This window comes from Onychostoma macrolepis, chromosome 19 (assembly GCF_012432095.1).
Source record: "Onychostoma macrolepis isolate SWU-2019 chromosome 19, ASM1243209v1, whole genome shotgun sequence".
Classification (NCBI taxonomy): Eukaryota; Metazoa; Chordata; class Actinopteri; order Cypriniformes; family Cyprinidae; genus Onychostoma; species Onychostoma macrolepis.
In genome coordinates this window covers 9,349,133-9,357,135 of record NC_081173.1, presented here as the reverse complement: position 1 = coordinate 9,357,135, position 8,003 = coordinate 9,349,133, and the positions used below count along the sequence as shown (strand labels likewise).

Sequence of the window (8,003 nt, the reverse complement as noted above, 5' to 3'; positions counted from 1 at the left end):
AATCCACTTAAAAGTCCTCCTTTGAGACCGGACTGACCACTATACATCAACAAGTTACGCTCCATTAAAGGCTGGAATGTGGTTTAACTGTCTGTGTAGCACTAGCTACTTGGGGACACTGCAGTTTATTTTTTACAGTACATACAGCCAAGGCTAAGAAGTTTAAAATGCAAAAAAAAAAAAAATTCAGTAGCTCTCATACCTAAAAGCTTACTCTGTAATGTTTAACATTCTGCAATCTACAAAATTTGAAGTGATAGATCACCAAAATTGTGAAAATGTTGTCATTTGCTGAACCTCATGTTGTTCCAAACCTGTATGACTTATTCACTTCTGTAGAACACAAAAGAAGATACTTTGAATAATGTTCATGGTGCGCTTTCTGCTTCTCAATAGAAAATTGAGATAAATCAGTGTATCATGCGACGCTTGAAACTGTCATGAAACTGTCAATGTTATATATATATATACAGGTATATACATACCCGGGTGAAAAATAAATATATTTAAATTGTGCTTTTTCACTTAATATATTTATATTATACTATACTAAGTGCATATTGAATGTATTATTTTGAAACAACCTTAAGTATATGAAGTGTATTTCAAGATATGTTTAAGTTCAATTTTAATCTATTTGTATTATATTTAATATATTGAAATTGTGTTAAATTGGAACCACTTTAAGTATATTTAGTGCAATTTAAGTGTATTTCTTAAAATACATTTAAAATGTACTTTTAATACTTCATGAACTACAGGTAGAATATATTTGAAGCATCGTTTTAATGTGCTTCAAGTACATTTCAATTGTTATATTTTATGTTATATTATATTTTTCAGTATATACACACACACGCACACTTTGATATCTAGAAAACTTGAATGTATTATATATTGTGTACATTACAAATATTCATAAATTACATTAAAAAAGTACAGCCACATATATACTTTGGTGAAAAACAAAAAACATACTATTAAATGTATTAAAAATGCTACTACAAACATACTCAAGTACATTTTAAAACACTATACAAAAAACATTATAATAAATGAAAAAAAGACTGAAATGCTATGGCAGAGCTATCTTATCCATTTGTAGAACATTTCAGTTATACATGTATTACTGAAAAGTAAAGAATTTTACATCAATGAATAAATAAAAATTACAATCCAATTTTCTGAAGAAAAAAAAAACTAACATTTACTGAAAAACAAAGTGCAGAAGTGAATAGATGTGTGTGCAAAGACTGAAGATGATAAAGTTCAAGCAACAGAATAGGGAGGGATGGAGGGTTTTTTGGAGGTGGACGAGGTAATGGCGTAGGGATGGTGAGAGGCAAAGGTGCGGGATGATGGAAGGATGTGGCGAAGGGATGGTGATGGGAGGATGACGATGATTCCCTGGTGGCTTAGATGGAGTTTGGCACATGGCACATACCCAGAGCATCCCAGTGCTGACAACACATGGTGGAATTGAGGGAGGGAGGAGCCAAGATGTAGATGGTGTGGCTGCCGACATCTGGGGGCCGACTGATGGAGACAGAGCTGGTGGATCCGAAGGCGCAGACAGAGGGCCGATGGAGCTGAGCGTCGTCGCAGGTTCCGGAGACCTGGGCACAGCCTAGTCATCCTGGCATACAATATTTTGCACAAGTGCCTTGCAGCTTTAGAAAAAAACAAAACAGAAACAAAATTAGATAACAGATTTTTACATGAATGACTGAAAGGAAGCACAAATTAGCCACCTGGAATGGACACATTGCCAACATTTTTCTTCCAAGATTGACCGAATCACATAGGCCTGATTCAAAAATCTCTATAACAGAGGTGATACGGTATTAAAATATACTTACTATTCCTTTGCTTGTCTCTGCACTCAGATTTCAGTTTGTCTTCTATAGCAGCAGATCTGAAAAAAACAAATGTTAATATTTCTCACACGCACAAAAATAGACAAATGATGATTGATGATTTGTTTTCTATTTAAGAATGACAGAACAATGTACCTAATCAGAAATATAGTCAAAAACCTTCCCAGCCTCAGCAGTTTCAGATGTAATGTATGCTTTCTTATAAGCAACCCGTCTTACAATTTAATCTTTTTTCTTATCTGTTATGAGAAATATATGTTAGAAAATAAAGTCGATAAGGTTGTCAAGCTTGAACAAATACAGTATAAACACCAAACAACCAACACTACCACAGTTTGCTGATCAGCTTAAGACAAAGTAATTGTATGTTCATAATCATGGTTTTTCAAAGATCATTAACCTCATTACAATGAAGCCAAATTGTTCAGGAAATCAGAAATAAATACACTTCATGTTGCAAATAAAAGAATGTTATGTTGTACATGTTTTCTGCCAATGCATGTGTCAAAAACACGACTGGTACAGACAAATAACGTTAATTAAATACAAATCTTACCTGAAGTCACAGTGAGGTTCCAAAAGCCAGACGCCATACACGCTTGCAGATGTTGGTAAAAACAAGAACATACCGCTATATTTTCTAATTAATTTCATAGTTCCCCCAAAACAATTTGAATTCTGCCATCACTCACCCTTAAGATGCTCCAAACCATCTAAGACTTTCGTTCAGATATTTTAATGAAATCTGAGAGATTTATGTCCCTCCGATGAAAAGATTCATCAAAGATGTTCACGTTTAAAAACGTTCATCGCAAAAAAAAACATCGCCAAAGTAATCCATATGAATTGCGTGGTTTCCTCCAAGTGCCCTAAAGAGGCACGATCGCTCTATATAATACTGCTTAAACTTAGACTTATATTCACATTCAAGGGACATTTGCACGCACATCATATTTGATTTACGAAGCTCTCTGCTGGAAGCTCATTATCATAAGAACCAATCAGAGCCAATTTTTTCTTTTCAGATATGATTTTTAAATCCTTGTGGGAATTTCAGAAATATATATAAAATAAAGGTCGTCAAGCTTGAGCAAATTTATAAACACCTAGCTTATTACAATTAATGTATCATGTAATAAACAACAGCCTAATCAACCAAAGTAGCATAACCCATATTAAACAACATATTTTAAATATTGCAATGGTTAATAATATATTTGACAAAGGTTTGTACATTGTAAATGTTAAAATTTTTTTTCAAAATATCTTACTTTTCCAAACATTAAAATTATAAATACATAAATATTTAAAATTTAACCATGTGTAGGCCTACTGCAATATAAAGTACATTAAAAACTTACTAAAAGTGTAATCGTTTTGTTATGTTCTTACACAAAGTACACATAAAATATACTTTAAGTAAGGGTAACATAATTAGCCTATGTTTTCTGTAAATACACTAAAACGTCACTAAAAGTATGCTTGTGTTTAGTATATTCCTTAAAAGTGTAACTAAGAATATATTTATTAACACAGTATTTCTACTATACTTTTTAGAAATATAGTAATAGTGTGCTTGTGTTTAGCATATTCCTTAAAAGTGTAATTAAGCATATTTTATTACCAACGTATTTCTAGTATACTTTTTTTATAAATACATTAAAAGTATGCTTCTGTTTAGCATATTTCTTAGAAGTATAACTAAGCATATATTTAATACAAAAGTACTTCTAGTATACCTTTTAGAAATATATTAAAATGCAATTCAATATATTTTTAATGCACTTCAAATAAGCATGTTGGGAATACAAATGTATTATAATCATACTACTTGACTTTCAAGTATATTTTTAATACATTTAATACTACGTCTTTTTCACCCGGGAAGTGTCTTTAACTATGTACTTACATTTTAATTAATCATTTGATACAATGCACTTATTGTGTACACATGTATTTTTTTTCATTGTACATATGTAAAAATACTTTCCTGTAATTACATCTACAATAAATTTTCTGTAGTTACATCTGTAATTACCCTATAGCTCACATTTATGTATTTATTTATGTATTGTTTATTTAGACACCTAATTCAGAGTGAAAGCTCTTTATTTATTTATTTCAGCTATACATAAGTAGTGACAAAATATGACACACATACATCAATTTAGTAATATAATCAGTCTGCTATTGAATTCCAACTGTTACTACTGGTTGGATGCTTTTGTAAGTATACATTTGTAAGTATACATTGCATGGTTTCAACAATGCTTAATGATGCAGTGTAGAATATTTAGTACTATGTTGTAACTGGTTCAACTGGCCACTGCTCACTATATGCTCCATTGTATGGAAAGGAGCAACGTGACCATTCTTCAGGATTTCTCCTTTTATGTTCCACAGGAAGAAGCCATACAGTGTGGAAGGACATAAGGGTGAGTTTTGGATGAACTGTCCCTTTAACATACGCACTACACACTACAAGCTCTTTCTGAGCTGAATGTTCTGTTGCAACTGTGGTTACATGGACTGCGTCTGACCTGACCGTAGGACTGCATCCCCCAGCACAGACGCAGAACTCAAACTAATGACTTTTCTTTCCTCACTCCCTCACAGGAAGATGATAAGAACACCACGAACCAGGTTCACCTGAGGCCAGTCACTGTGTGAGAGTCCTTTAATCACTCTCTCTCGCTTTTTTCCCTCTCATCGACTGTTTTCCTCTTCTCTCTGCTTCTCGTCACATCTCGTCTTTTCTCTTCTGGCTGCAATTAATAGCATTGCTTTATCAGACGGGTTTGTCTTTAGATGATGTGCTGAAGATTAGCATGCATGTCTCATAAGGACTCTTAATGAGCCGACCTCCTGAAAGAGATGAAGACCACAGGTGATAAGATGAAGATCGTTTCTGTGCAGTATCTAATAGAACTGATGCAATCCACATCATGTCATGCCGAGCCAAAAATAGACATGAATGTCTTTCTATCCGTCTCTTTTTCTGTCCCTCGCTTTCATGCCGGATCATCTTATTGCAGCCCATTTCCAGAGGGGTTTTTGGGGATAAGGGGACTTCCATCTTCTGTTTATAAATACCAGCGAGGTCAAAACACTCTGAATTCTTGAAGTAAACAGGACATGTGGAGAATAAAAGTATGTGTGTGCTCCATTTTTTTTTTTAAATGGCTGCTGTTTTCGTATGTTGTCATAAAGCACTGGGTCCATTTTTTTCCTTCAATAAGTTCCTGGTTTTGTTGACTCTCCAAATGCCTGCGAGTCGTTTATGAGGTCATATGTCATGTACTGAACAATTAAAGATACATGCTAAAATTAGAGTGCTTCTGGATTTTACTGTCCCCACCTGCAGTGGGTCCAGCAATGTTTTCCCATAAAACCCTGCGGGCAGAGATTAAACTATGACTGGCCAAGGCTTTCATTATGTACCAATATTATCTATGTTATTTATTATCATCTGCTCAAATGTTCCTCTGAGCGTGTGGGGGACAAAAGCTCCATTCAGACGGGATTAGTTCTCTAAACCATTATTAACATGGATGTCTGTGATGTCATTTACCGATTCTGATGCGGTTGGAATCTCTGTAATTACAAAGATGGCAATGTCTGTTGTCTGAATGTTGACGTTACGGCAGGTCATGTGCTATGCATGTGAATAATTATATAATTAGAACAGTATGTATAATTTTTAAAGGGATAGTTCACCCACAAATGACAATTTATTTTAAGCATTTTCTCCCCGTTTCAAACCTGTGTGACTTTCTTTCTTTTTTTTCTATTTTTCTGTGGAAGAAGATATGATTTTATTTAATTTTTTGTCCACACAATGGAGTTCAATGTTAACCAAAACTGTTTGGCTACTAACATTCTTCAAAATATATTATTTTTGGAACAACATAAGTGCAAGAAAATAATGATCATTTTAATTTTTGGGTGAACTGATATACTTTATATGATTGATTTTTTTTTTTTTTTTTTTTCCAGTTTTCATCAAGTCTGACCTTGACAGAGTAAACAGAAGAAATTAACTGAAGAGGATTTCTTTCACCAACCTATTGGGTAATTGTCACAGACCAATGGCAGATGAAAGGTGTTTACCAGTCAAAGCGAACTATTTCTAGAAAGTGTGATTTGCATAGCTGTTTCTCCCGAAATGAACTCCAAACTTCATTTTGGACTGATTGTGTTCATACTAGGTCATTATTCAATGCACTCATATTACTTATAAATGGGAGAAAGTGCAATACGTAATATGGCAGAATAGTCTTGCCTTCTAAATAAAAGAGCCAATTGCTAATTGGTAAAGTCATCGCATCACTGCAGCTGCTGTTAGAAGCTCTGGTTGCTATAAGCTGCGTGTCATTTCAGAGACTGCGTCATCTGGAGGTCACATGTTGGTGGCATACGTCATTGAGATGTTCTTATTCAAGAAAAGTAACGGTAATAAAATCGACTGTTTTTCCTTGTGAGGTGTAAAACACTGCATTATAATTTGTAATTCTTTCTTACTCTGCAATCCAATGGTTACTTTCTTAAATGAGACCATCTCGATGTTTGCAGCCAACAAATGCAACCTCCGAGTACACAACCTCTGAAATAAAATGCAGTGTCCTGACATGCGCGCTTAGGACTGCACAAACATGCGCATTAGCTGATCTAGCCTGAAACATAGATATGTTGTTCCAAACCTGTAAGACCTTTGTTTATATTTGGAACACAAATTAAGATATTGTTGATGAAATCCGAGAGCTTTCTGAGTCTGACCCTCCATAGACAGCAATGCAACTACCACGTTCAAGGCCACGAAAGATAGTAAGAACATAGTTAAAACAGTCCATGTGACATCAATGGTTCAAACCTAATTTTATGAAGCTGCGAGAATATTTTTTGTGTGTAAAGAAAACAAAAATAATGACTTTATTCAACAACTACTCTTCTTCCATCTCAGTCTTTGGCCATGATGCATGCATGCTTCTGACGCAGGAGACGGCATTAGTTGGTGTTAGTTGTGTTGCAGTCTATGAAGGGTCAGATTTAATCAAAAATATTTTAGTTTGTGTTATGAAGATGAACGGAGGTCTTGCAAGTTTGGAATGACATGAGGGTGAGTAATTATTGACAGAGCTTTTTTTTTTGGTGAACTGTCCCTTTAAAGGGACTTTGATATAGGAGCCTTCAAAGATGCAATATGAATTTTGGGCCCTCTATCGCCATCTGTGGCTGAAACATAAATTTCAGTGGATTGCATAGGAAGGTACTGTCCTTCTACACAGATTAATCCAGTAATTTTTTTAACACTGATCGTTTATCAAAAATTCTAATAATTTATGATGGGAAAAATCACATGAGAAATCTCCTGTAGGTTTGTTTGTTTTTTTTTTTTTGTTTTTTTTTTTCAAAGGTTTATTGGCTTTTTGTGTTTAGGACAGCAGAGAACTGACAGCAAAGCACAGAGGGAGAGAGCAGGAATGGGACCGGAATGTGACACAGGCCGAGCCCAAGCCTGGGACCCCACAAGCACTTCAACCCCTGCATGTTCGTACAAGCACACTGCCACCTGTTCCACAGCACAACCATAATGTATCTTTTAAGGGAAGACGTTAATTAAGGTGAGAATGGATGCTTCTATTACAGTGATCATTTTGAGCAGTTCCTCTCTCCTTCTTCTCTTAAATCTGGCTTTCCTTATTGAATTAATTTTCTTGTTATGTCACATGGGATGCCAGCTGGCACTAATTCGAAACACCAACTGTTTTTGTTCCGTTTTACCCAAAAAGTTTGTCAAACAGTTGCAGAAATGTAGCTTTAGTTGCAGTATACGAATGTTGTAAATAAATGAGAAATGCTGTGAAAATACTGTATAATATTCAAATTGTTTTCTAAGTAATTTGCTCCTTACTTTATGGTCATGCAAGAAAAACAGACCTGAAAACAAACCTGAATTTACCCGAGCTCCTCAGGGAAAACTAGTCCCTGTCTGAACAGGACTAAAAAGAGATAATTATGTATTTGATGATTTAATATATTTATTTTAATACAGGAATAGTCCTTCTCAGTAGCACTTAGAATTTTCCACTCAAGCAATTTTTGAATCCATCAAATTTTTATGCATTT

General features: G+C 34.6%; 1 long non-coding RNA gene across 1 annotated transcript; it reads left to right on the top strand.

Annotated features, from left to right (window-relative positions):
- Window positions 1–4,282: 4,282 nt before the first annotated feature.
- On the top strand, window positions 4,283–5,943 carry LOC131526163 (uncharacterized). The gene is made up of 3 exons (XR_009267392.1): window positions 4,283–4,312; window positions 4,494–4,543; window positions 5,874–5,943. It is a non-coding gene; the product is annotated as an uncharacterized LOC131526163 (long non-coding RNA).
- Window positions 5,944–8,003: the final 2,060 nt, after the last annotated feature.